At 41.9% G+C, this 25,351-nt stretch overlaps 1 pseudogene; it reads right to left on the reverse strand.

The window, feature by feature from the left end:
• Positions 1-23,886: 23,886 nt before the first annotated feature.
• On the reverse strand, positions 23,887-23,986 carry LOC122109907 (annotated as a pseudogene).
• Between the last annotated feature and the right edge of the window lie 1,365 nt (positions 23,987-25,351).

Below are 25,351 nucleotides of genomic sequence, written 5' to 3' on the forward strand. Positions count from 1 at the left end.
TCTGCTGTGGGTTCTGCAGGTGCACACGGCCTCCTCCAACTCCTTTCCTCTGGAGATGCCTTTTCTCACCCCACCTGGAGAGGTCACCAGCTGATTCCCAACCCCCTCACCCCACTCCCATCCCCAGCTCCTTCTTGGATCCCTCTTGGCTGTCCAGCCCTATGCAACCAAGTCTGATCTGTGTGGGAAATCCAGAAGCTGGCCTGCATTCCTATGGGAGGCTCTCTCCTCCACTGCTCCCAGTTGTGTCTTGAGTTCCCTCCCCCATGCTCACCCATTTCCCTGGGAAATGACCTCTCAATGCCACAGCCACACACAGAGCCAAGGCTCTCTGTTGGCTCCTGGGCCATGTCAGCCACAGTGGGTCTGAATTAGAGAGGCCTCAGTAGCCAGAGGGGACCCACAGGTTGAGGGCAGCCTTTCCTATCTCCTACATTCCCTCATCCCAGGATATTAGTCTGGGAGGAGGTGCTGGTGCCCTGTGGCCCCACTGGTATGGTCGAATGTGTTGTAGCAAAGCCCAAGGGAGGCCTAGTCCCCCTCCCCCCCCCCCCCCCCGCAGGCAGATGGCAGCAGCCCCGAATTCTCCCTTCCTACTTTCTCCCTTCCCTGAAGGCCAACTTCAAGATTTCCAAGATGGAGGCCCACCCCTTCTCCCCTACTGGTCTCTGAGGGCTCCGCCTACTAAGTCCACCCACACTGCTGGGTTGGCCTGCTCCCCATTTGCTGCCCCTCCCTGGCAGCCCGGGTTGGTTCTCATTGAAGAAGCCTAGAAATCCTGCCTTCCTCTTCCCTGCTTGGCCAGCCCTTTCCCACTGACTGCTCCTGCCTCTCCTGCCCCGCCAGTCCCTCTCCTGCTTCTCCTAACCATAGGGGCCTAGGGGCCCAGCAGGCACAACACCGAGACCCCATCCCCATCTGCTCCATCCTTGCTCCTCCATTTCCCCCATCAGCCCTACCTCCTCCATTCCTGGCCTGCCCCTGTCCTAAGTTTCATGCCCCTTCCACTTATCCCACCCCTCCTGGGCAGCCTGGCTCTCTCAGAATGGCAAAGTCTCCATGGGCCATTAAGAGTCAGTTCCCAGTCTTGGAGCTTGCTCCAACCTCATCCCTTCCAGGCCAGAGCCATTCTCTGCTTTCCAGGAAATGACTTCTGGAGCTGTCCTGCTGCCATGAGCTGATGCGGGGTGGAGGAAGAGTTGCTGGGGCCTCAGCCTGAGAGTCTTGCCTGGGGTACCAGGGCTGCAAAAGGCCTACTGGGAACAAAGCACTGGTTTGTGGGTCTTGCCTGGGATCCGAGAAGCAGCAGGAAAAATGGGGCGGGACCAGGCTCAGGAAACAGATGCCAGCAAGCCTGAAAGGGCAGGGCTTTGTCGCGAGTCTGTCCCTGTGATGCAGGTGGGAGCAGAAGGAAGTGGGTGGGCCCAGTCAGGCCCTTGCATCTGTTCTGCCCTGAATCCAGGGGATGGAGGGAGACCTAAAGGGCGAGTCCTGCTCAAGGTGCAGGTACTGATGGGCAAACCGATGGGATGGGGCCCTAGTTCAGGTGCCGCCCAAGGCGCTCCTGCTAGAGAGCCCCATGGCAGAAACCGCCCCAAGCACCCCACTGGCAGGCGAGCTATGGGGCTGACCCTGGGGCTGGTCTTGCCAAAGAATGTGGATGCCAACTATATTTTAGATATGAGACCCTTGTCCGTTGTATGGCTAGTGAAGATTTTCTCCCAATCTGTGGGCTTTCTATTGATCTTGCTAGCTATGTCCTTTGCCATGCAGAAGCTCTGCAACTTCATGCAATCCCATTTCTCCAACCTTTCTTTGATTTGTTGTGTTTCTGGGTCTCTATTAAAAAAATTTCGGCCTGAGCCAAGGAGGCCTAGGGTTTCTCCTATTCCATCCTGTAATGTTTTCAGAGTGTGTGCTTTGACTCCGAGGTCTTTGATGCATTTGGAGTTGATTCTGGTGCAGGGTGATATATAAGGATCTAGTTTTAGTTTTCTACATGTAGTTAACCAATTTTGCCAGCACCATTTACTGAAGAGGCTGTCTTTCTTCCATTGTATTATTTTAGCTCCCTTATCGAAGATTAGTTGGCTATAGGTCTGTAGGTTCATTTCTGGGTTTTCAATTCTATTCCATTGGTCCTGAGGTCTGTTCTTATGCCAGTACCAAGCTGTTTTGATTACTATGGCTTTATAGTAGAGTTTGAAATTTGGTATTGATATTCCACCAGCAGTGTTCTTTACACACACACACACATACACACACACACACACACACACACACACACACAGAGGAAGGTAGTAATGATGAGCTGAGCTAGAACTGGGGGCAGTCCTGAGGCATAGACATAGTAAACTCTCAAAGCGGATCAAGTACTTTCTCCCTAAGTCCTTCTTGGACTGAGGGTTCTGGGCCATGGCAGTTAGTACCATGGAACCTGCCCCTTCATCCGTGCATGGGGCCACAGGAACCAGGGAAGGACACTATGGATGCTCCTTTGTAGTCGGCCCACGATTGCAGACCTTCATATACCCCCACGCACTGGTGAGGAAAGCAGGGCTCTGAGCTCTGGGACTCCAGAGATAGCGACTTCTACAAGCAGCAGCCAGCAGGCTTTAGATTCCTAAGCCTACAAGTCTATCATGAGCCCAACTCAACACCTGCTCAAGGTGTGCCTGATGATTAACACTGTTGTGATACTTGTATGAGTGGGTGTTACCTGCTGTGCCATTTTGCAGCCCTTGCCCCTCCTGGCCCAGAACTATGATCTGAGACATTGATTGCCTGGTCAGATGCACACTGCACCCATGACAGATGCCATTCTGATGACCCGACCAATGACCTCCATACCCCAGGGCTGGATTCTTCTCTGATACTGTGGCCTGCTCTATAGGAAAAGGCCTCAAAAGAGGCTGCACTCAAGACTTGTAGAACACCAAGACGTTGGGAGATCCTCAGGGGCCCACTGGAAAGTACTCTGCCTAGAGTCACAGAGTGAGGTCCAAGAAGGCCAGGTGTTGGTCATGGGGCTTGAACTCTGGGCCTGGATGATGTGCCCCAGCTCTTCAGCTTGCCACTTGAGTCACAGAGCCAATTCCAGTATTCAGGAGGTTCCTTTTAGATCAGAGTCTCCCGGAATTCCTGCCTGGGGTTGGTTTTGAACCGTAATCCTCATATCTCAGCTTCCTGAGGAGCTAGGAGGAGAGGTCTGAGTCACTGGCACCTGGCTGATCTGACCTTTCAGTAGCTCCTGAAAGCTTTTCTTTATTTTTTTAGGTGCCAATGCTGGGGCTTGAACTCAGGGTCTGGCCTCTGGTCTCTTAACTTTTTCCCTCAAGGCTGGCACTCTACCACTTGAGCCACAGCTCCATTTCTGGCTTTTGTAGTTAATCTGCAAGAACAGTCTCACTAACTTTTCTCACCTGAGCTGGCTTGACTCATGATCTCTGATCTCAGTCTTCTGAGTAGCTAGGATTTACAGGGGTTGAGCCACTTCTGGCATTGTGCTAGAAGCTTTTCTTAAGCAAGCATTCTTCCCTGTGTTTGCCTTGAATCCTCCATGCAAAGGAGGCCTGAGGGTCAGGAGGTGTGAAAAATAGGCTTCCAGCCACAGGAAATGGCTGCAGTCCATGGTGAAAAGCCAAGCTAATCTTCCCCATGGGCCCATTCTGGGAACCCACCATTTGCCCTACCTGTGTCTCAACAAACCTTGACCCAGCCTTGAATGTTCTGCCAGAATGTCTGAAGCCACAGAACCTTCATTCCACCTACACCACTTGCTCCATACGACACATAAGGACCTTTGCCCATGATGGACCTTCTGCCTGAGGCTCTCTGTCCGGTTCCATGCCTTAGAACTCCTGTGGAATTTTGGCACTGGTTATATCACCTCCTGGAGCAAATCTTTCCTTCCCTTCTCCCTTTTTTTTATTATTGAGTTGCTATAGACGGAACTTTGTGCAGAGTGACTGGCAAATGCTCTATCTTGGTGTGTTGTGTGTGCATGTGTGTGTGTGCACACGCGGGAGCATGCGTGTGTGTGTGTGTGTGTATGTGTGTGTGTGTGTGTGTGTGTGTGTGTGTGTGTGTGCCAGTCCTGATGTTTAAATTTATGGTCTGGACGTTATCCTAACCCTGAGCTTTTTTGCTCAAGGCTAGCACTCTACTACTAGAACCACTGCTCTACTTCTTGCTTTTTGGGTGTTTAATTGAAGAAAAATGTCTCATATACTTTTTGTTAGTAATTGGGATCCTCAGATCTCAGCCTCCTGAGTAACTAAGATTACAGGGGTGAGCCAGCAGCACCTGCCTTCTACTCTACCTCTTACCTATAACCTTGGCCCTCCTCTGTGTCCCAGAAGAATATGTCTCACCAGACTCACTTTTTTTTTCTTTTTGCAGGTCTTGGGGCTTGAATTCAGGGTCTGGGTATGTTCCTGAGCTTCTTTTGCTCAAGGCTAGCACTCTCTCACTTAAGCCACAGTGCCACTTTTGGCTTTTTCTGTTTCTGTGGTACTGAAGAATGAAACTCAGGGCTTCATTTATGCTATGTAAGCACTCTACCACTAAGCCACATTCGCAGCCCACTTCTAATGGGAATTATGAGAGTGGGATTTATTGAATTACCCCTTTTGGCGTAGAAATAGCAGATTATTTCATGTCTATGCCAAGATTTGGGACTAGCTTTTGACTTGGCAATGAGGAATGATAGATGAGTGATAGCCACCAGGCCCCAGAGGTCTAGGCTCACATCCTACACAAGGATAGAGACTATGCAGAGAGAACCTTGGACAACTCCTCCAACCTAGGTACTGTGGACTCTCTGGAAGCAGTGGCTGGCTGCAAAGTGTCCCAATGGGATGCCTCAGACAGAACATTATGCACCCGTTGCACACACTAGCCCAGGCAAAGCCTTCAGGTCTTCAGTTATTAAATGGCAGAAGGTGCTTTGTTCGAGCTGCTGGCTCACACTTAGTACTCTATGAGGGCTTGTCCCAGTTTGACCAGGTTGGGGTGGCTGGGGATGGGCAACCTGCTGAAGGCCCATCATCCATACAGAGATCCATGTAGTTATTGCCTCCTTTTTGGGGGAGGGCGGGTACTCTATTGTACTATGATCCTAGGCCCTGCTCTTGAGCTCCTTTTGCTCAAGGGTAGCGCTCTGCCATTGAGTCACAGCCCCATTCATGCTTATTTTTCTGGTGATCTCTTAGAAGGAAGAGCCTCTGCAGTAAATGGTGGTGTCAAAATTGGTTAACTACTTTTAGAAAAATAAGCTAGATCCTTATATATCACCCTGCACCCGAATCAACTCCAAAAAGATCAAAAACCTCAGAGTCAAAGCAGACACTCTGAAAACATTATAGGGTGTAATAGGAGAAACCCTAGGTCTCCTTGGCACAGGCCGAAATTTTCTTAATAAAGAGCCGGAAAAGCAACAAATCAAAGAAAGGTTGGACAAATAGGATGGCATGAAATTGCAGAGCTTCTGCATGGCAAAGGACATAGCTAGTAAGATCAATCAAAGCCCACGGATTGGGAGAAAATCTTCACTAGTCATACAATGGACAAGCGTCTCATATCTAAAGTATACCTAGAACTCAAAAAATTAAATCCTCCAAAAACAAATCTTCAAAGAAACAACTGCCCAATAAATAAGTGGGCTAAAGTCTTTAAGAGAAACTTCTCTGAAGAGGAAAGAAGGATGGCCAATAGACACCTGAAGAAATGTTCAACCTCCTAGCCATTAAAGAAATGCAAATCAAAACAACATGAGATACCACCTCACCCCAGTTAGAAAGGCTATAATCAAGAACTATAATAACAACAGGTGCTGGAGCAGATGTGGACAGAAGGGAATCTTACTGCATTGTTGGTGGGAGTGTATACTTCTTCAACCACTTTGGAAAGTAGTATGCAGGTTCCTCGAAAGATTCCACATAGAGCTCCCCTATGACCCAGCAATTTCACTTTTGGGCATTTACCCAAATGTTCACAAACAAGACCACATTAAAGCTACCCGCACGACTATGTTTATTGCAGCATTATTTACCATAGCTAAGATATGGTACCAGCTCAGATGTCCCTCAGTAGATGAATGGATCAAGAAAATGTGGTATATATACACAATGGAATTCTATGCCTCCATCAGAAAGAATGACATTGCCCCATTTGTTAGGAAATGAAAAAACTTGGAAAAATTATATTAAGTGAAGTAATCCATGCCCAAAGAAACATAGGTCCCATGGTTTCCCTCATTTGCAATATCTAGTATATGTCTGAGTCAAGCAGAAAAGGTCAAATAAATTGATTTCCGGGAAATGAACCCTAAGATATGTATTCAAATGTGTTTTATCTTTCATGTGATTGTTTCTAACACATTTATAAGATTATTTCTTTGTTGCTTTCTATGTCCCTCCCCCACTTTATAACCCCTGCTTTCACTGTATTTGATGTCGGTATAATTTGTGGAGGGGAAGGGAAAAAACAAATCGTTTAAATAGGGATACAGGTGGACCTATTGCAACAATGAAATGTACAAGTAGTTATGTCAAAATATGATCTTTACAACTGTGGGGGGGGGGATGCTTGGAACGATGATTGTGTGTGGGGGTGAGGGGCGGGGAGAGAATGGGAAAAGATAGGAAGGGGAAACAAAAAGGAAGAGGCTACGATGCTTGATAAGAAATTTACTCATTATCTTGCCCATGTAATTGTAACCTCTCTGTATAGTATTTTCACAATGTAAAATAAAAGAAAAAAAAGTACTAATTAAATTAATAGTTAGTGTATGATTATATAAAACTACATTAACTAATTTTCAATTAATACTTTATTATTTATTCAATAATGTTACTTAAAAAAGGAAGGAATAATTTAAATGCCAATAATTTGTAATAATATTTTATATGCAATTTCCTAGTATACATATATCTCTCTCTTGCTATATATATATATATATATATATATATATACATATATATATATATATATATGTATATATATATATATATATATAGCATATATATATATATGCATCTATTTATCTATCTATCAATCTACATATTTATGTGTTCATACACTTGTCAGTCATCGGGCTTATTTGTAGATTGCTCGCTTACTACGTACAAAGCCCTGAGTTCGATTCCTCACTCCCTTGTGCACAGAAAAATCTAGAAATCGTGCTGTCGCTTAAGCAGTGGAGCACTGGCTTTGAGCATAAAAGCTTCGGGACTGTGTCTAGACCCTTTCTCAAGACCCAGGACTGGCACCAAAAAAAAAAAAAATAGAATGTTCTGACTGCAACAATATAAGGATAGTACTGCAAATATACCTCATCACAGAACAAGCATGGAGCCTGATGCTTGCAGCTGCCATCTTACCTGACTTAGCCAGAGGTAAACCACTGCAACCCAGCTCCACGGAACCAGAAGTTGCTGGTTCACTCTCCACTGTCATCCAAGATACTCAGGGGCTGATTTGTGAAACTCTGAGCTGTGGTTCACAGTAGTAGAGCTCTAGCCTTGAGCAAAAGACCTTAGAACAGTACCCCCAAATTTTCAGTGCATTCCCCATGGCTCTTTGCAACAGAGAGTTATGATCTAGGTGTCTGTAGCTGAGGTCTGTCACCCTGCCTACTCAAGAAACTGAGATGTGAGGATCTGGGTTCTAAACTATCCCAGACACAAAAGTTCCCATGAGACTATTATCTACTATTCACCACTTAGAAACTTGAAATGGAAGCTGGGCACCAGTGACTAACGCCTGTCATCCTAACTACTCAGGAGCCTGAGAGCTGAGGATCATGGTCCAAAGCCAGCCTGGGCAGGAAATTCCTTGAGATGACAATTCTCTCTAGTGACCCACCAAAAACCTGAAGGGGTGCTGTAGCTCAAGTGGTAAAGCGCTTGGTTTTAGCTGAAAAGCTCTAGGATAGACAGCACCCAGGCCTAGACTTCAACTCTTCCAACTTACAAGAAAAGAAAAGAAACAAACAAACCAAAACAGGAGTGGTTAGAATGCTTTGCATGTATGAATCCCTGGAATTGAATCCTCAGTACCACATCACTAGAAAAAAGCCTGAAGAGGCCCTGTGGCTCAAGTGGTAGAGTGCTACCCTTGTACAGGAGAAACTCAGGAACCATGCTCAGGTCCTGAGGTCAAGTTCCAGGACAAGTGTATGCACACACACACACATACACACACACACACACACACACACACACACACACACAGATACCAGAAGTGAAGCTGTGACACCAAATGGTGGTAAAGCACTGAGCTTCTGTTCTGAGCTCATGGTCAGCACTGAGGTCCTGTGTTCAACCCCAAAAGCTAGCCATCCAGGGCTCAACTAGGATAGGTCAAAGGTTTCAAAATCTGATGCACTTCACCAGCCCTAGATGATAGGAAACTTTGGGATTTTGCACAAGTGCTTAGATTAAGCAAGCTTCTGGAATCCTAGGGAGGCACCATTGCCAATTAGGAATCTTTTCATTAGGTTCCGCTCCCTTATTGTCTGCCAGAAGGACCCATGAATTAACTGGAGCAGGTTATTTCAATACTGGAACATAATCTAACAAAGACAGGATAAGTGCAGGGAACATGGCCTGCCACAGGAGCTGGCACAAATGAAAGCTTCCTGGGGAGAGAGATAGCTTAGAGTACAAAGAAGCCTTTTTCTCCTGTCCTTCAAATTTTGCCTACACTCATCCTCACTAATTGGCTCAGATGGAGTTGTTTGTTACACAGCTGTACAGGAGGGGGGCCTTTTAGTCTGTCTGTCCAGACCATGAGGCAGACTTCCTCCAGCAGCCTGGAGTGCACAGAAACCCTCAGGCTACACTGGGAACAGTGAGGGGAGCCCTGGAACATGCACTGTTTTGAAAGCACTCTCTGTGCTATGAAATCATTCTATTCAAAGCAAATTTCCTAGCTGAGTGCCTTTCAACATAGCTACTCTGGATCTTTACCAATAGAAATACATGCATACATACATGGGGAGACATGGATTTACTATTTTTTCTTTTTTGGCAGGTCTGGGGCTTGTACTATGAGCCTAGTCACTCTCCCAGAGCTTCTTTTGTTCAAGGGTGGTGCTCTGCCCTTGAGTTTCAGTCCCCCTCATGGGTGTTTATATTCCTGTGATCCCTTAGAAATAAGAGTGTCCTGAACTTTCCTGTCCCGACTGAATTCAAGCTGCCATTCTCTACCTCTCAGCCTCCTGAAGAGCTAGGATTACAAGCATGAGCCTCTGAGACCTGGCTTTCTTTTATTCTTGTTGTTCTTTGTTTTATCATGACAATCTGAAATCTTCACAGTGTCATACTAATGGTTTGCATTTCGAAGTAAACTACCCAGGCCTGGAGTTCAAATGCCAGGACTGATACTTACAAATGGAGGGAGATCTTGAGAAAATCATTCCTATTCATGGGAATACTTAATGGACTGTCATAAAAGTAACAATTAAATTCACAGTTGTTCATGATTCTCCTAAAGAATGCCACACAAAAAGTATTGGATTATGTCTTTCATTCTAGCACCATGGTATGATTCTCCTAATTAAAGAATACTGACTACTTTTACATTAATGCTTTAATAAGTATTAAACCATGATACTTCATTAAATGGAGGCTTAAATTAATAACTAATAATTCACAATATATATTATTCAATATCCTCATATTGTCTCTCTCTCATATATATATAGAGAGAGAGAGAGAGAGCGAGCAAATTACAGATCTATCTATCTATCTATCTATCTATCTATCTATCTATCTATCTATCTATCTATCTATATCTATATCTAAATCTAGGCCACTACTATGGCTTGATCACACGTGCTCAGAACTGGCTGGCAGCTCAATTTGCCAAAGGCTTTGTCTACAACTGACACTTTCATGAATTGGGCATTGTGGGTTGTGAGTTCATATCCCAGCATGGCCAAAAGTTTATAGGTGGAGTAATAAGCAAATTTTGACATATTTTTTTTTCCTTTTCTGTAAAAGTCCTGGGTCTCAGTATGATGTAAAATCCATGTGCAAATATATCCATGTGATAAGATGTAATAAATGAAATAAATATTATATATGTAATAATAATAAAATAAAGAATAAATAGATAAGGATAATAAATGTCATATGGGGTAAACCCGTGTATGTAAAAAGATTTCATACATGAATATTATTTTTTCCAGTGCTGTGGCTTGAATTTGGTCCTGGAAATTGGTCTGAATTTCTTGTTTTCAATGACGGTGAGCTTCCTGTCCCCCAGAGTGCCACAGAGATATCCAGACCCTGAGTTCAAATCCCAGGCCTGCAAAAAAATGGTGCAAATTCCAAACTAATGCCTTATATTTTTGGCCAGGCCCGGGGCTTGAACTCAGCTAGTAGCAACTCTGCCTCAGTTTTGATCATCCTAGGCTGGGGTGCAACCTCTGGACCCACAGCCCATCTTGAGATCCCAGGACCCAAGTTTAAATCTCGGGAAAAGTGAGGGGAGCCCCAGAACATGCACTGTCTTGAAAGCACTCTCTGTGCTGTGAAATCATTCCATTCAAACCTTTCTTCACAGCAACTCTAGATGGTCACTGATAGAAATACATGCATACATACACAGACACATAGAGTTACTGGCTCTATTTTTGTGGCAGGCCCTGAGGCTTGAACTGTAACCCCAGGCACTGTCCCTGAGTTCCTTTTTCTCAAGGAAGCACCTGTGTCTTAACCCATGATTACCCTAGGCTGATTTGCAGCATTTACACCCACAGATGATCCGGTCATCCTAGGACCCCAGTTAAACTCCCAGCACTGGCAAAAATACATCAAACCAACAAATATGGATGAGGAAAAAACCAGCAAGTATTACACAACCGTTTTACCTTTGTTTCCTTTGCACTGTGACCACCATGGGTCTCAATGACTCAGCTTGAAAATTGTATGTGACCTTTCATGGCCAAAGGCTCACAGATTGTTGGTAAAGCCTAAGCCCCACCCAGATACCTATGCCGTGAGTTCTATCCTCGGACTCCCACCTACACACAGCTGAAGATCCTAGGAAACTCGTTCCTATCTATAGGAACATTAATAGAATATTTGACATGTACAAATTGAATTACTATTTATCTAGTCTTTCTAGTATAATATTGTATGCATAAATATATATCATAGATTAATTCAATTAATAACTTCTACCATGATTAATTAATGGAGGCATAATTTTAGACCAAATAATTGGTAGTAATAGAATATATAATTGGTAGTAATAGAATATATAAAAATAAGATGTAGACATCACTTTATATAGAGTTATACACTAGGTTCTACATAAATGTCTGTCTCTCTCTGTATACATTTATTTATAGATGCATATTCATATGTAAATACACACACACTGCAATCTACGTATCTATCTTTTTATATATTGGCCACTCCTAGGGCTTCATCTCAGGTCCTGAAATTTGCCTGAAAACTTCATTTGCATCAGACTGGTGTGCTAACATTGACCCATTCATGAAGTTGGCCTGCTAGTTTCTGAGTTCAAATCACAGAACTGCCAAAAACTTAATCCTAGTGGAAGAAGCCACTTGTTTTCCTTATGGCTGTCAAAATTCCTGCGTCTCAGGAATGATGTTAAATACATAGACAAATTTATGTCCTATGTAATAGGATGTAAAAAATGTTATATGTGTAATCATACTCACTAAAATACATAAGAAATACATAAAAATAAAATAAAAAGAATAACTACACTAACTGCAATATAAGTAAACATGTGTATGCAAATATAAATCATGTATTTAAAATGTATATGAATATTATTTTTTTGAGTGCTAAGACTTGAATTCAGGCCCTGGGAACAGGCCTGACTTTCTTGTCTTCCAGCATAGTGAGATTCCCCTTCCCCGACAATGCTGCAGATTTTCCCAGAGTCTGAATTCAAATCCCAGGCCTGGCAAAAAAATGGCATGAATTCCAAGCCAAGGAGCCTCATAATTTTATAAATATTTTTAATGAATTTATTTATTTATTTATTTTTATTTTGTCGAGCACAGAGCTTGAACTCAGGTTGGGGCAACTCTGCCTCAGCTTTGATCGCTCTAGGCTGGGGTGCAACCACTGGACCCACAGCTGAACCTGGGTTCCTGGGCCCCAAAGATTTATAGGAAAAAGATAAATAAAATGACACAGATAAAAATCTGGCAACTTGCAAATGGCTATCTGTTTTACATTTGTTTTTTTTGCAAGGTGACCATCTTAGGTCTGAATGACATTGATGAAAAGTTTTGTAACCTGACATTGCTGAAGGCTAGTGAGCTACCAGGCAAGCCATAGGTCAACACGGCAACATAGGCCCTCTGGTCGAGGCCCGGTCCTGACCCCTTCCAATGGTGGGAGATCCTAAGAGTCTCATTCCTATTCATAGGAATACTGATGGAAGATTATGAATGTCAAGATTAAATTAGTTGTTCCTGAATGATACTACTATAAAAGTAGTGATTTTAGGAGGCTGATGGATTTTAATGAATATTTTGACACATTAAAAGAATACTATTAATTACATGGATGCAATAGTTTTGTGACAGTGGTTGATTAAATTAATAATTCATTAAGAATGAACACAATAATACTAATTACATGGGGGTATAATAAATACCCAAGAATTGTTAAAAATGTAGTCTATATAACTGAAGAATATATAAACATCTCTGGTACTCTATAAAGATCTATATTTATTTGTGTACTACCATCCGCATGTCAATCTGTCTTATTTTCTCAACCCCTGGGGCTGGATCTCAGGTGCTGGTAACTGCTTGTCAGCTCCATATGGCCCAGGTTGGCCGTGCTGACACTCGCCCATTCATGAATTGGTCTTTGTAGGCTTTGAGTTCAGATGCCAGCACTCACAAAAATTGAATTGTGGAGTAAGAAGCACTGGTGACACATGTTTTCCTTTTCTGTGAGCGTCTGGGTGTCAGGTATGAAGTTTCATACATAGGCAAATCTATATCCCATGTAATAAATGTAATAAATATTCCATGTGTAATACCAGTCAATAAAATAAATGGTAAATAAATTAATAAAACAACAAATAAAATGCATAACTTCACTAGGCACAATATGGGGTCAACATACGGGGCTCAGTCTCATCGGCTGGGAACTGCCTAGCAACTGAATTGGCTAGAGGCTGCTGTGCTGACAGTCACTCATTCATGAGCTGAGCCTTCTAGGCCCTTAGTTTAGATCCCAGCCCTGCCAAAAATGCAATCTTGGAGTAAGAAGTCAAGAGTGACACATATTTTCCTTTTCTATGAAATTGCTCCATGTCAGGTAGGATGCGTAATTCGTATGCAAATCTATATACTATGTAATAGGATGTCATAAAGGTAAAAATGTCATAGGTGGAAAAATGGTCACTACAATAAATGAAAAACAAATTGAATTAGTAGCGAATCATTCTGGGATAATATTAGACAAAATAATTATAGGATGTGGATTAAGTTTAATTAATATATTATTAAGCATTAACAGAATGAAAAGTAAATGGAGACATAGTTAAATACCTAATAATTGGTAGTAACACATGATGCATAAATTAATTATAAATAGAGGACTCATTCTATAAAATATGTAATTATATGTATGGATGTATGTACATATATGATAAACAATAACAGTAAATTGAGTAATAATGTTTTATCAATTGTTCAACTGGGATATATAATTAAATGGAGACATCATTTAATACCTAACATTGGTAGTACTATTAGCTATAATTTAATAATATGCATAAATCTCTCTCTATTTTTTTTGGGTCCAGTCATGGGCCTGAAGTCTGGGCCTGGGCTATGTCCCTCAGCTCTTCAGCTCAAGGCTAGCACTCTACCACTTGAGCCACAGCACCACTTCCGGCTTTTTTTTTTCTGCTTATGTGGTGCTGAGGAATTGAACTCAGGTCCTCATGCTTGCAAGGGAAGCGCTCTATCACTGAGCCACGTTCCCAGCCCACATCTTTCTTTTTGTACATATAATATTTATATACAGCATTCTCTATTTATACCTCATGCACTCCTGGGACTCGGTGGTTGAGTGCTCGCCTAGTAAGCAGGAAGCCCTGGCTTCCATTCCTCAGTACCATATAAAAAGAAAAACCAGAAGTTCTGCTTTCTTTCAATCAATTGTGTATTAGCCTGGAGCACAAACGCTTGGGGAGAGTGGCTAAGCCCTTACTAAAGGCCCAGGACTGCTGTCAAAAAAGGTAGACTGTTCTAACTGCAACTATAGAAGGTCAAGACTACAAATACTTCATCACAGAGCAAGCTAGGAGTCTGGTGCTGACAGCTGCCACCTAACCTGACTTATCCAGATGTAAATCACTGCAACCCAGCTCCACCGAACCAGACGCTGCTGGCTTACCTCAGTCATTTTAGCTGCTCACGGGCTTTAAAACCCAGCCCTAGCAGGAAGTCTGTGAGACTCTTCCAAGTGGTAGAGCTGTAGCCTTGAGCAAATGTTATTAGAACAGTATCCCTACATTTCAGTTCAAGCCCCATGGGTAACCTCCCCCGAAAAAAAACACTCCACTAAACCATTAGATGTGAACTTGTGTGGTTTGTGAAATGTTCCTCAAAGAATGGTGATACTGAAGAAAACATGTTGATTCTAATGACAGCTTGTGGAATACAGCTATGTGCTGAGTCCTTCATAAGGTGCTCTGTGCTGAGTACTGCACAGGGTGCTATGTGCTGAGTCCTTCACAGGTTGAAGTGTGCTGAGTCCTGAATTGGGTTCTGGGTGCAGTGTCTTTCACATGATGCTGTGTACTGAGTCCTTCAAACAGTGTCATGTGCTATGTCCTTCACAGGGTGCAGTCTTTCATCTGGTCCTTGTAAGAGCTCCACAACTGAGATGCTTGCACAGATAAGAATATTGAGGCTCAGATATATCTCCATGGAAGGAACAAAATTAAGTATAACTGAAGACTAATGAGTTGTCTCCTGCAGACCATTGTTTTGTTTGTTTGTTTTCTCAGTCATGAACCTTGATCTCAGGACCTAGATTTTGACCCTTACCTCTTGGGCTCAAGGCTAGCACTCCACCACGTGGAGCCAAGGATCCCCTTGCAGCAGACTACCATGGCCTAGGGGTCGATAGATGAGGTTTGTCATCCTGCCTTCTCAGCAAGCTGAGATCTGAGGATCTGAGTTCTAAATTATCCCAGACACAAAAAGTCCCATGAGACTATTATCTCCAATTCACCACTAAGAAACATTAAGTGGAAGCTTGGTGCTTGTGGCTCATGACTATCATCCTAGGTTCTCAGGAGGATGAGAACTAAGGATCATGGTTCAAAGCTAGCCTGGGCAGGAATGACTTTGAGACACTTAGCTCCAATGGACCACCAGAAAACCTGAAGTGGTGCTGTGGCTCAAATGATAGAGCACAAGACTTGAGCTGAAAAGCTCAGGGACAGCACCCAGTCCCAGACTTCAACTCCTACAACCAACAACATCAAAAAAAAAAAAAAACCCAAAACCAGAAACAATCTAACAAACCTGAAGTACAGAGCTGGGAATGTGCCTTAGGGGTAGAGTGCTTTGCATATATGAGACCCTGGGCTTGATTACTCAGGACAACATCACTAGAAAAAGCATGAAATGGTTCTGTGGCTCAAGTGAGAGAAGGCTATCCTTGTACAAGAGAAATTAGGCACAGTGCTGAGTTCAAGCTCCACGACTGTATGCGCGCACACACATGGACATACACACACAGACGCGCGCGCGCGCACACACTCACACACACACACACACACACATAGACCAGAAGTGAAGCTGTGACACAAAATGGTAAAGCACTGGACTTCTCCACTGAACTTATGGTCAGCACCAAGGCCCTGTGTTCAACCCCCAAACCTAGCCATCCAAGGCCCAATTAAGAGAGGTCAAAGGTTTCAGAACCTGATGGTCTTCATCAGCCCTAGAGGACAGGAAGCTTTGTGATATCCAACATGTGCTTGGATTTCTCAAGCTTCCAGAAAACCAAGGAGAGGTATCATAGGCCCATTATCGCTGGCAATGAAACATTTCATTAAGTTCAGTGCCCTAGTTGTCTGCAAGAAGGACTTCTGAAATATATTGAGCACTGTATCTGAGCACTGGAATATAGTCTCACAAAGGCAGGATAAGTGCAGGGAACTTGGCCTGCCACGGGAGGTGGCACAAATGAAGGCTTCTTGTCAAAACAGAGCACTGGGAAGAGAGATAGCTTGGAGTACAAAGAGGCCTTTTTCTCCTGGCCTTCAGAGCACACACACACTCATCCTCACTAATTGGCCCAGATGTGGAGTTGTTGCTACAAAGCTGTACAGGACTGAGGCCTTTTGTCTGCTTGTCCAGACAATGAGAGAGACTTCAGTCCAGCCCTACATCTGGGCTTTTCTGTGATCTCTTTTTTTTTTTATTTTAATTTTTATTTTTTGTGACCATACTGTACAGAGGGGTTACAATTACATGGGCAAGATAATGAGTACATTTCTTATCAAGCATTGCAGCCTCCTCCTTTGTTTACCCTTCACATCCCTTCCCAGCCTACCTCCTCCCAATTCTCCCCCCCCCCATGCACCAAACTTGTAAAGTTCATTTTCGACATGACAACTTGTACTTCTCATTGTTGCAACGGGTCCACCTGTATCCTTAAACGACTTAGAAATAACAGTGTCATGGACTTTCCAATACTGGCTGGATTCAGACTAAGGTTCTCTACATCCCAGCCTCCTCAGAGCTGAGATTACAGTCAGCAGCCACTGTCACTTCCCTTTCTTTCCTTCTTCATGTTTTACTCTGGACAAGCTGACTTCTTAACAGGGTCATTCCATTGGTTTGAATTTATAAGTAAACTACCCAATGTTCTTTATCGCTGCTTTCTCTGAGAACGATTTTCTCTCCTCATCTTCTCCTCTTGTCACAGGTTTGCAGCCAAAAGTGAGAAATGAGTGTTCCAGGATTCGGGAGCAAATGTCCATAGGACATGCCAGTTCGGTCACTTAGCATTGAGCTACAGTAAATTTACTGTCTCAGGATGAGTGGATCGAAAGCTGGAATGATCCTCATGGAGTCTGCAGTGCTCCTTTTGCCTGTAAAATGAACTAATAATTATAAGTGTTTCCAACCTTAAGTATCTAGAACACACTAGAAGCATATTCTAGTTTCTGTTTTTCTCTAGTACCTCTCGAGATTTAGACTAAAGGTTTGTGTGGAGCGGTTCCTCGGCGAATCCCTGAGGAAAGTTGCTTGAATCCTCCTCAGGAGATAGCCATCCAAAGTCAGCCTAAGCAGGAGGTCTGTGAGCCTCTTTTCTCCAATAAACCACCAGAAAACCAGAAGTGAAGCAGTGGCCCAGAGGGTAGAGCTCCAGCTTTGAGAGAGAAAGCCAAGCAGGAGATTCTGGCCAGAGCAGGCAGTAAGGCCTGGGAGGCGATTATGTCCAATTTTTATCCACCAGATGGCTGGAAGTGGAGCTGTGGTGGCGGTAGAGCCTCAGCCTTGAGTAATACAACTCAGAATTGCATAGGGTCCTGAGTTTAAGCCATGGGATGACCACAAAAAAAATTCAAAGAGAGAAGGCCAAGTTATGTATCAGTGCCTTACCTACTTATGTATGTATTACCTCCCTGATTACAAACAGACCATATGCAATGCTTCTGCTTTTATTTACTGATTTATTTTTCAGAGATGCCTGTTTCACATACTGCATCATAATCTTCATTTCAGGCCCATCACTTTTCTCTTCCACGGTTCCAGGCCTGTGTCCTTATATGATACACACTTAGGCTCTCAGCAGGGTTTATTTACATTTTATTATGAGGCCAACACAGGAACAATCACAAATCGAGCAGGGGAAGACAAGATCAGGTTTCTTAGAAGTAACCAGTATTCAGAAAAATTAACTTGGGGACGAAAAATGGCAGCCTACTTATGTAAAAACTACCATTAAGAAAATATGAGGGGGCTAGGAATGTGGATTAGAGAGAGAGTGATTGCCTAGCATGCAAGAAGCCCTGGGTTCAATTCCTCAGTAGCACATACACAGAAAAAGCCACAATTGGTGCCATGGCTCAAGTAGTAGAGTGCTAGAGACAGTGCCCAAGCCTTGAGTTCAACCAAGAACTGGCAAAGAGATAGATAGGTAGGTGGGTGGGTAGATAGATAGATAGATGGATAGATAGATAGATAGATAGATAGATAGATAGATAGATAGATAGATAGATAGATAGATAGATACAAAGATGATAGATGAATCTGGTCGTGGATGTCAGGAGGGAAGAAGGGAACAATTAGCAGTCATGAGGCCTTCTGCAGTGTGCCAGGATACCAGCATCGCATTCACATAACCACAGAGCAGGAAGACTGTCTCTCCCACTTCTCAGGCAGCTGAGGGCCCCAGAGCCAAGAGGAAAGACCCAGGTTCTAACTAAAGTGCTTGGAGAGAGAAGAGAAATGGCCCTGCCTCTCCTTGGACTGGGGATTAGCATTAATGATGTGCAGAATGAAGGAAGGAGAATGGACTCACCGAGGTAGAAGAAGGGCCTTCAAATCTGACAGATGAAGAGTGAAAAACCCACTCCTTAAAACCAGAGATCAGGGTTTTCAACTCTGTTCCTCCCCTCCCCCCCACACACACTCACACACTAAACTGGCTCTCTATTGGTAACCTAAAGATAGCTTGAGGCTCCCTTCACCTGAGGGAGGAAGGTTAATCAGTCATTGTGTGAAGAGGCTGAGAAAAGCCTGACCCTGGTGTAACTCTAACAAATGTTTGAAGTTCTCCCCGCCCCACCCACCCCGGTTGCTGGTTGTGTCTGGAATGAATGGTTTTGCAGCTCACTTCCCTGTTGAGTGTGTACATTCTGCTTCCTAATCCTGCAGACCTTGGTCTCTTCACCTAGCCTGGCTTTTGCAACTATTTTCTGTCCTTCAAATACAGTGTTACAATGGAGTTCTTCCTGCTAACAGGGCTAGGGCTTGGATCCTGAGAACTTCATCTGAACCCAGGATGGGTCAATAATGTTTCTTTCCTGCTTCTATAGCTTGAGAACTCTAAGAACAATTAGAGTGCAAGTAACTTCTCATCACCAAGGGAAACCCAGGAAGCTCTTGAATATCTGACCTTTCAGAAGTGGAAGTCAGAGTGTCATAGACTTTCCTACTCTGGCTGGCTTCACCCTGTGATCTTGAGACCTAAGCTAGGGTGATGGGCGTTAGCTACTAAGTCTCTGCTAGGTTCAGAACTGTAATGACATTGTAACTACAAGTCACAAAGGGCTTGGGAAGCATATTAACCCTTTCAACATTGGACCTTTCAGAACCCTGTAGGACACAAGGTTATAATGCTAGAGTCTCAGAGGCTGGGCATATGGATCTACTAAACTTGAACTTTGAGCTCTGACTCCAATTCTGGTATACATCAGCGTTCATTTTCCAGAGAATGTTCTCTTAATTAGCAAATAGGAAAAGTACTTTAATTAACCCTCACTTTTTTCCAGTTGTGTGTCTTGAACTCAAGCCTGGGCACTGTTTTCCAGTTGTGTATCTTGAACTCAAGCCTGGGCACTGTCCCTGAGCCCTTCAGTTCAAAGCAAACAGTACCACTTGAGCCACAGTGTCTTTTGGTGATTCATTGAAGATGAGTCTAACAGGCTTTCCTTGCTTAGCCTTTCTTTGAATTGTGGTCTTCAGCGCTCAGTCTCCTGAGAAGCTAGTTTTCCAGGTGTGAGCCACCAGCATCTGACCTATTATTTTTGAAAGTCCTAGGGCTTGATCTTAGGGCCTGGGCACTCTCTCTGAGCTTCTTTTTCTCAAGACTAGAGCTCTACTACTTGAGCCACTCCACAGCTCCTGGGTTTTCCTGAGTATGTGGCACCGAGGATTCAAACCATGGCATTCATGCATGCTGAGCAAGCTCCTTACCACTAAGTCACATTTCTTGCCCCACCCTTACAATTTTATCTCTCAACTTGCCTATCCTCAAGAAAAGGCCTCTGATCATAAATCATCTAAAGAAATCCCTATAGGAAGGTGTCCAAAGATAAAGAAGACAAAGCTCATCTGTGGGAGAGACTCTAAACATGTGAAGACTGTGACAAATGCTTCCATTTAATTATGTATCATGTTTCAACACTTAATAAAGTATAAATGACAATGAGTCAATGTCCTAAATTATTGTGAATCATTTTATAATAGATGTAAAACATGTACTAAATATTATGTGTATAATAATACTAAATACAATAAACAATAAATAAAGGAATAAAATAAAAAATAAAATACAAAATCAATAATAAAAATAATAATATGTAATAAACATGCGTATGTAAGTATATATCATATATTACACATGTATAGAAATATTTTTTTCCATTGCAGGGCGTTCATTTGGGCCCTCAGAACTCTAGCCTGAATTTGTTTTCCTCAAAGACAGTAAGATTCACCTTCACCCATGGTGCAAAAGAGTTACCTGGAAGGTGAGATCAAATCACAGCAATTACAGAAATACTGGCCCCAGTTCCAAGACAGTGGCTTAATTTTTTAAATGAACGCAGTTATGTTCATTCAGTTCTATACAGAACATTTAAAAAAAGCAGTGTAGAATTTTGTACAGCTTTTGACATCCTTACCTTATCCCCAAAGTGCTTCTCTGAGCACTACATTGTTTCTTTTTTGTACATTTCTATTGCAAAAATGTTGTACAGAGGGATCACAGTTACATGAGCAAGGTAATGAGTTCATTTCCTATTGAGCATTGTTGCCTCCTCTTTTGTTTTGTCCCTACCATCCCTTCCCTCCCATCTCCACAACTACTCCCCCTGCCGAGCTCAGTGACTTTTTTTTTATTTTTGGCTTGGCACAAGGTTTGAACTCAAGTAGTGGCAACTCTGCACCTTCCCTCACATTGCTACAAATTTACCAAGATCCTGAGTTCAAATCCCAGGCTAAGAAAGGAAACTGGCAGAAATTCCAAACCAGAGAGCTTTATTTCTTTTTAATTTAGTTAAATAATTAATTAATTTTTTATTTATTCTTTCTTTTGCCAACCAAACATCTTGAACTCAGTTCGTGGCAACTCTGACTCAGCTTCCATCACCCTAGGCTGTGGTGCAGTCTCTGGACCCATAGCCGATCCTGGGATCCTAGGCCCTGAGGGTTTGCAGGAAGAAAAAAAAGTACGATACCACAAAAAGTGGCGAGCTTCAGAGGGCTGGGTATTATGTCTTTTTCTTTGCACAGTGGGTCTGAATGACTAGGCTGCAAGGTGGACATGACCTGCCATTGCTCATACATGCAAGGCAAGCACTCCACCACTGAGCCACTTTCTATTTTCTCATTCCTAGAAGAAGCTGCACATAAAAACAACACTGATCTTCATTTTCAGTCTGTACCTTTGAATACGGAGGAACATCTATCCTCTGCTCTCCATCAATTACCTACTTTCCAGTTAGAATGACTTGGAATAATAAAAATGGAAAAAGAGAAAATAAATCATCATGAAAATAAACAGATGCAGAAAATTCACTGTATTTTTCTCACAAGTTCAACCATTATAAACTATTGAGGAAATACAGGGACACCTTATTCTCACTGGCACTGAAAGTCTCTAGTTAGGCAATTCTGATGAAGATGAGGAACAAAATGAAAAAGTGAGGAATCGTATCAATTGCAAGAAAAAAATTGGAGTAGGATCCAAGCAAATTTCTTCTTTGGGCTGCTGAAAATAATCGGCTTACTAGAGTGTGGTGACTACTTTCCATAAAGGCCACTCATGTGAATACTAGGGATGACAATGAATATACCCCTCTTCATCGGGAAGCCTACAGTGGACACTTAGATATTGCCCATGAGTTTGTGGCTCAAGCAGCAGATATTCATGCAATAATTGTTAATGGCTGGACACCCCTGCGCAGTGGTTACTCGTGAAATAATACCAGCGTGGCGTCTTTCTTACTTCATCATGATGCAGATACCAATGCCCAAACTAAACGCCTCTTGACTCCCTTGCATCTTGCTGCTGGGAACATAGATAGCAAAGATACACTGGATCTCCTTCTGTTGACCAGGTCTGAAGAACAACTTGGAAGAAACTGCCTTTGATATTACCAAAAGGATAAGTATGTATCACTACCTCTTTGAAGTTGTGGAAGGCTGTACAAATTGTTCTATTCAGTTGTAATGGTTTGGTTAAGTTTCTTTTCTTTTCTCTTTTTTTTTCTTTTTCTTTTTTTTTTGTTGAGTTTTATTATTTTATTGTGAAAACACCATACAGAGGGGTTAAAATTACATGGGCAAGGTACTGAATACATTTCTTATCATTGTTGCCTCCTCCTTTATTTCCCCTTCCCATACCTTCTCATCTCCCCCGACTCCCCTCCCCCCTCATTACTCCTCCTTCACGGCCAAAGTCGTAAAGTTCGTTTTTCTACATGACGTCTTGTACATCTCATTGTTGCAATGGGTCAACCTGTATCCCTATTTAGTGTTTTTTCCCTTCCCCTCCACAAATCATACCAACATCAAATACAATGAAAGCAGGGGTTATACGGTGGGGGAGGGACATACAAAGCAACAAAGAAATCATCTTATAAATATGTTAGAAACAATCACAAGAAAGAAAAAAAAACATTTGAATCCTTATCTTGGGGTTCATTTCACCTAACATCAACTTATCTGACCACTTCTGCTTGTCTCAGACATATACTAGTTACAAATAAGGGAAACCATGGGATCTATGTTTCTTTGGGCCTGGCTTACTTCAATATAATTTTTTCCAAGTCTTTCCATTTCCTAATAAATGGGGCAATGACATTCTTTCTGAGGGAGGAATAAAATTCCATTCCATAGAATTCTATTTTCTTAATCCATTCATCTACTTAGGGGCATCAAACAAGACCATACAAAAGCTACCAAAACAACTATGTTTATTGCAGCATTATTTAGCATAGCTAAGATATCAGTTACGTTTCTTAAACATCAAAATGCCAGTCCACTCTTTGTGTCCATACAAAATATTTTCAGAATTCAAATAACAGCAATATCTTACTGTAAAAATTCCGTGGAATTTTTCCAAGTGAATTGCCTGACTTTGATGTCAAATATATTTGAGTTGTTTGTGTACATCTACAATGATTTCTGCAGAGTTTGTGATTTTTTTAATCAGAAATAATTTGATCTTATCTGTTGAAATGAGTAGTACAGAAACTAAAGATATTTCTGCTTCTGGTCTGAAAAAATTATATTTTAAAATATTCTATATTCTGTGTTTGCATAACATCCATAATCTATTTCATTCTTTCCTAGATATACTTTGCATTCAACATTGTTTTATAATATATATATTCATTAATAAATGTGTCCTTTCAGATTGTATTCCATATAGAAAATTTAAGATTATTTTTTTTCTAGGTTCTTTTTTTTTTTTTGGTCCAGTCGTAGGCCTGAACTCTGGGCCTGGACGCTGTCCTTCAGCTCTTCAGCTCAAGGCTAGTGCTCTACCACTTGAGCCACAGCACCACTTCCGACTTTTTTCTTTTTGCTTATGTGGTGCTGAGGAATCGAACCCAGGGCCTCAGGCATGCAAGGCAAGCACTACCACTGAGCTACCTTCCCAGCCCCTTTTTCTAGGTTCTTATAGTAGTATATTTTTTCTGGATAAAATGACAATGTTAACTAATTTCAAAAGTTTTGTAAAGGTTATTCTATGTAAAGGCCTTTCTAAGGTGAAGATTTAATACACTGATGTCAAACTAATGTTTAATTCTAACATTTGCATATATTGTTACACTTGTAATTTTGTAATCAACTTTTTAATAACTGTTTTTCATTTCTGCAACTGAAGAATGAAAAATATGGAATACTTCACGAATTTTCATATTATCCTTGTGCAAGTGTCATGTTAATCTCTGCATTGTTGTAATTTGGGTATACGTGCTGCTGAAGCATGTAGTATCCTCTAAATTTAAGTAGTTAATGATGCAATCTTTATATAGGCTTATATCCTTGGGTGCCTATTTGTAGCAAGGAAACCTTATTGTTCCTAACAATACTATTGATCTTATTTCCCTAAAATAATGTGTATAGTGGGAAAGAAATTATATTGTTCGGTTGATTGCTCACATTTGCATTTTTTGTCAATGACAATTTTAAGTCTTTTTCATTTTAGATTTGATCATACTTTGAAGCACTTATAGCTAGGTCCTAAGGTGATGACTTTTTCAAGTACTTATTTACGTAAATGAGTTAGCTTTGTGGAGCTAATAGATTCAAAGTAAGCCTTGCTTAAGAGCTACTTCTAAACTTCTGCAGCTAAAATTTTCCCAAATGAGGTCTTACTGGCACAAATGTCTACCCTTTATCCTTCTTCCACGTAGGAACAGACCAACCAGAATATCCTACCCTGACAGCATAGTTTGTCTTACTAGAACAAAACTAATCTTAGTTACAAGGGATCATAGAGAAATGAACAGTTCGGACAGAACTGTTCAGACTAGAAGGCATTTTATCAAAATTTAAGTGTTTATTATACCTACCATTTCAAAAGTAGCTAACGCCAAGGTGAAAAAATTCTTCATATGCATGATTTCCTGATGTCTGGCCTGTCTACCTTCCAACCAGGCAGGAACTTACACTACTGCCTTTCTATCACCAAATATTTCCATAGCTCCAGGAGAAGTTCATGTTTCTCCTCATTATTAGGCCTTAAATTGGTGATGTTTTAATCACAGTGTTTCCTCTTGCCTCCAGGCTGTAAATCTACAAATGGTAAAGCTTTAGGTCTATCTCTACCTAACTCTGAGGTACAGATAATGCAATAATACTTTAAAACAGAGTTGTCTTTGATACCCTAACCACAACAGAACAATGCAAAACATGTGCCCTTTTTATTATATTACATATAGTTATATATTTTATATTTATATGTGCTGATTTCATATTTCACACAGTGAAACTTAGTAGAATTAATTGATAATTTGACAAATAAATTGATAATTATTTATTCCAATAAAGAGAATTGGAATATAAATAATTAGGTTTAGGATACATACTAGAATATAAAAAGTATCAATGTAATGTCTTCACCATAAACTTGTGATACCTTCTAAGTGTTCTTGTTCTTCTGAATTCACATGGTAAAAAAAAATGTTGTTTTCCTCTAATCTATAAGGGATTTTACTCTGCTGCTCTGTTTATTGTTTTAACTCACTGGTTCCAAAATGTTTTTCTCCATATTTCTGAAGCATTCCTATTGATTATACCCAAATTTTTCTGATATGATGCATAAAAGATATTATTCTTCTGCAAGATGTA

The sequence above is a fragment of the Dipodomys spectabilis genome, unplaced genomic scaffold (assembly GCF_019054845.1).
Source record: "Dipodomys spectabilis isolate Male_0828 unplaced genomic scaffold, ASM1905484v1 ptg000070l, whole genome shotgun sequence".
NCBI classification, from domain to species: Eukaryota; Metazoa; Chordata; class Mammalia; order Rodentia; family Heteromyidae; genus Dipodomys; species Dipodomys spectabilis.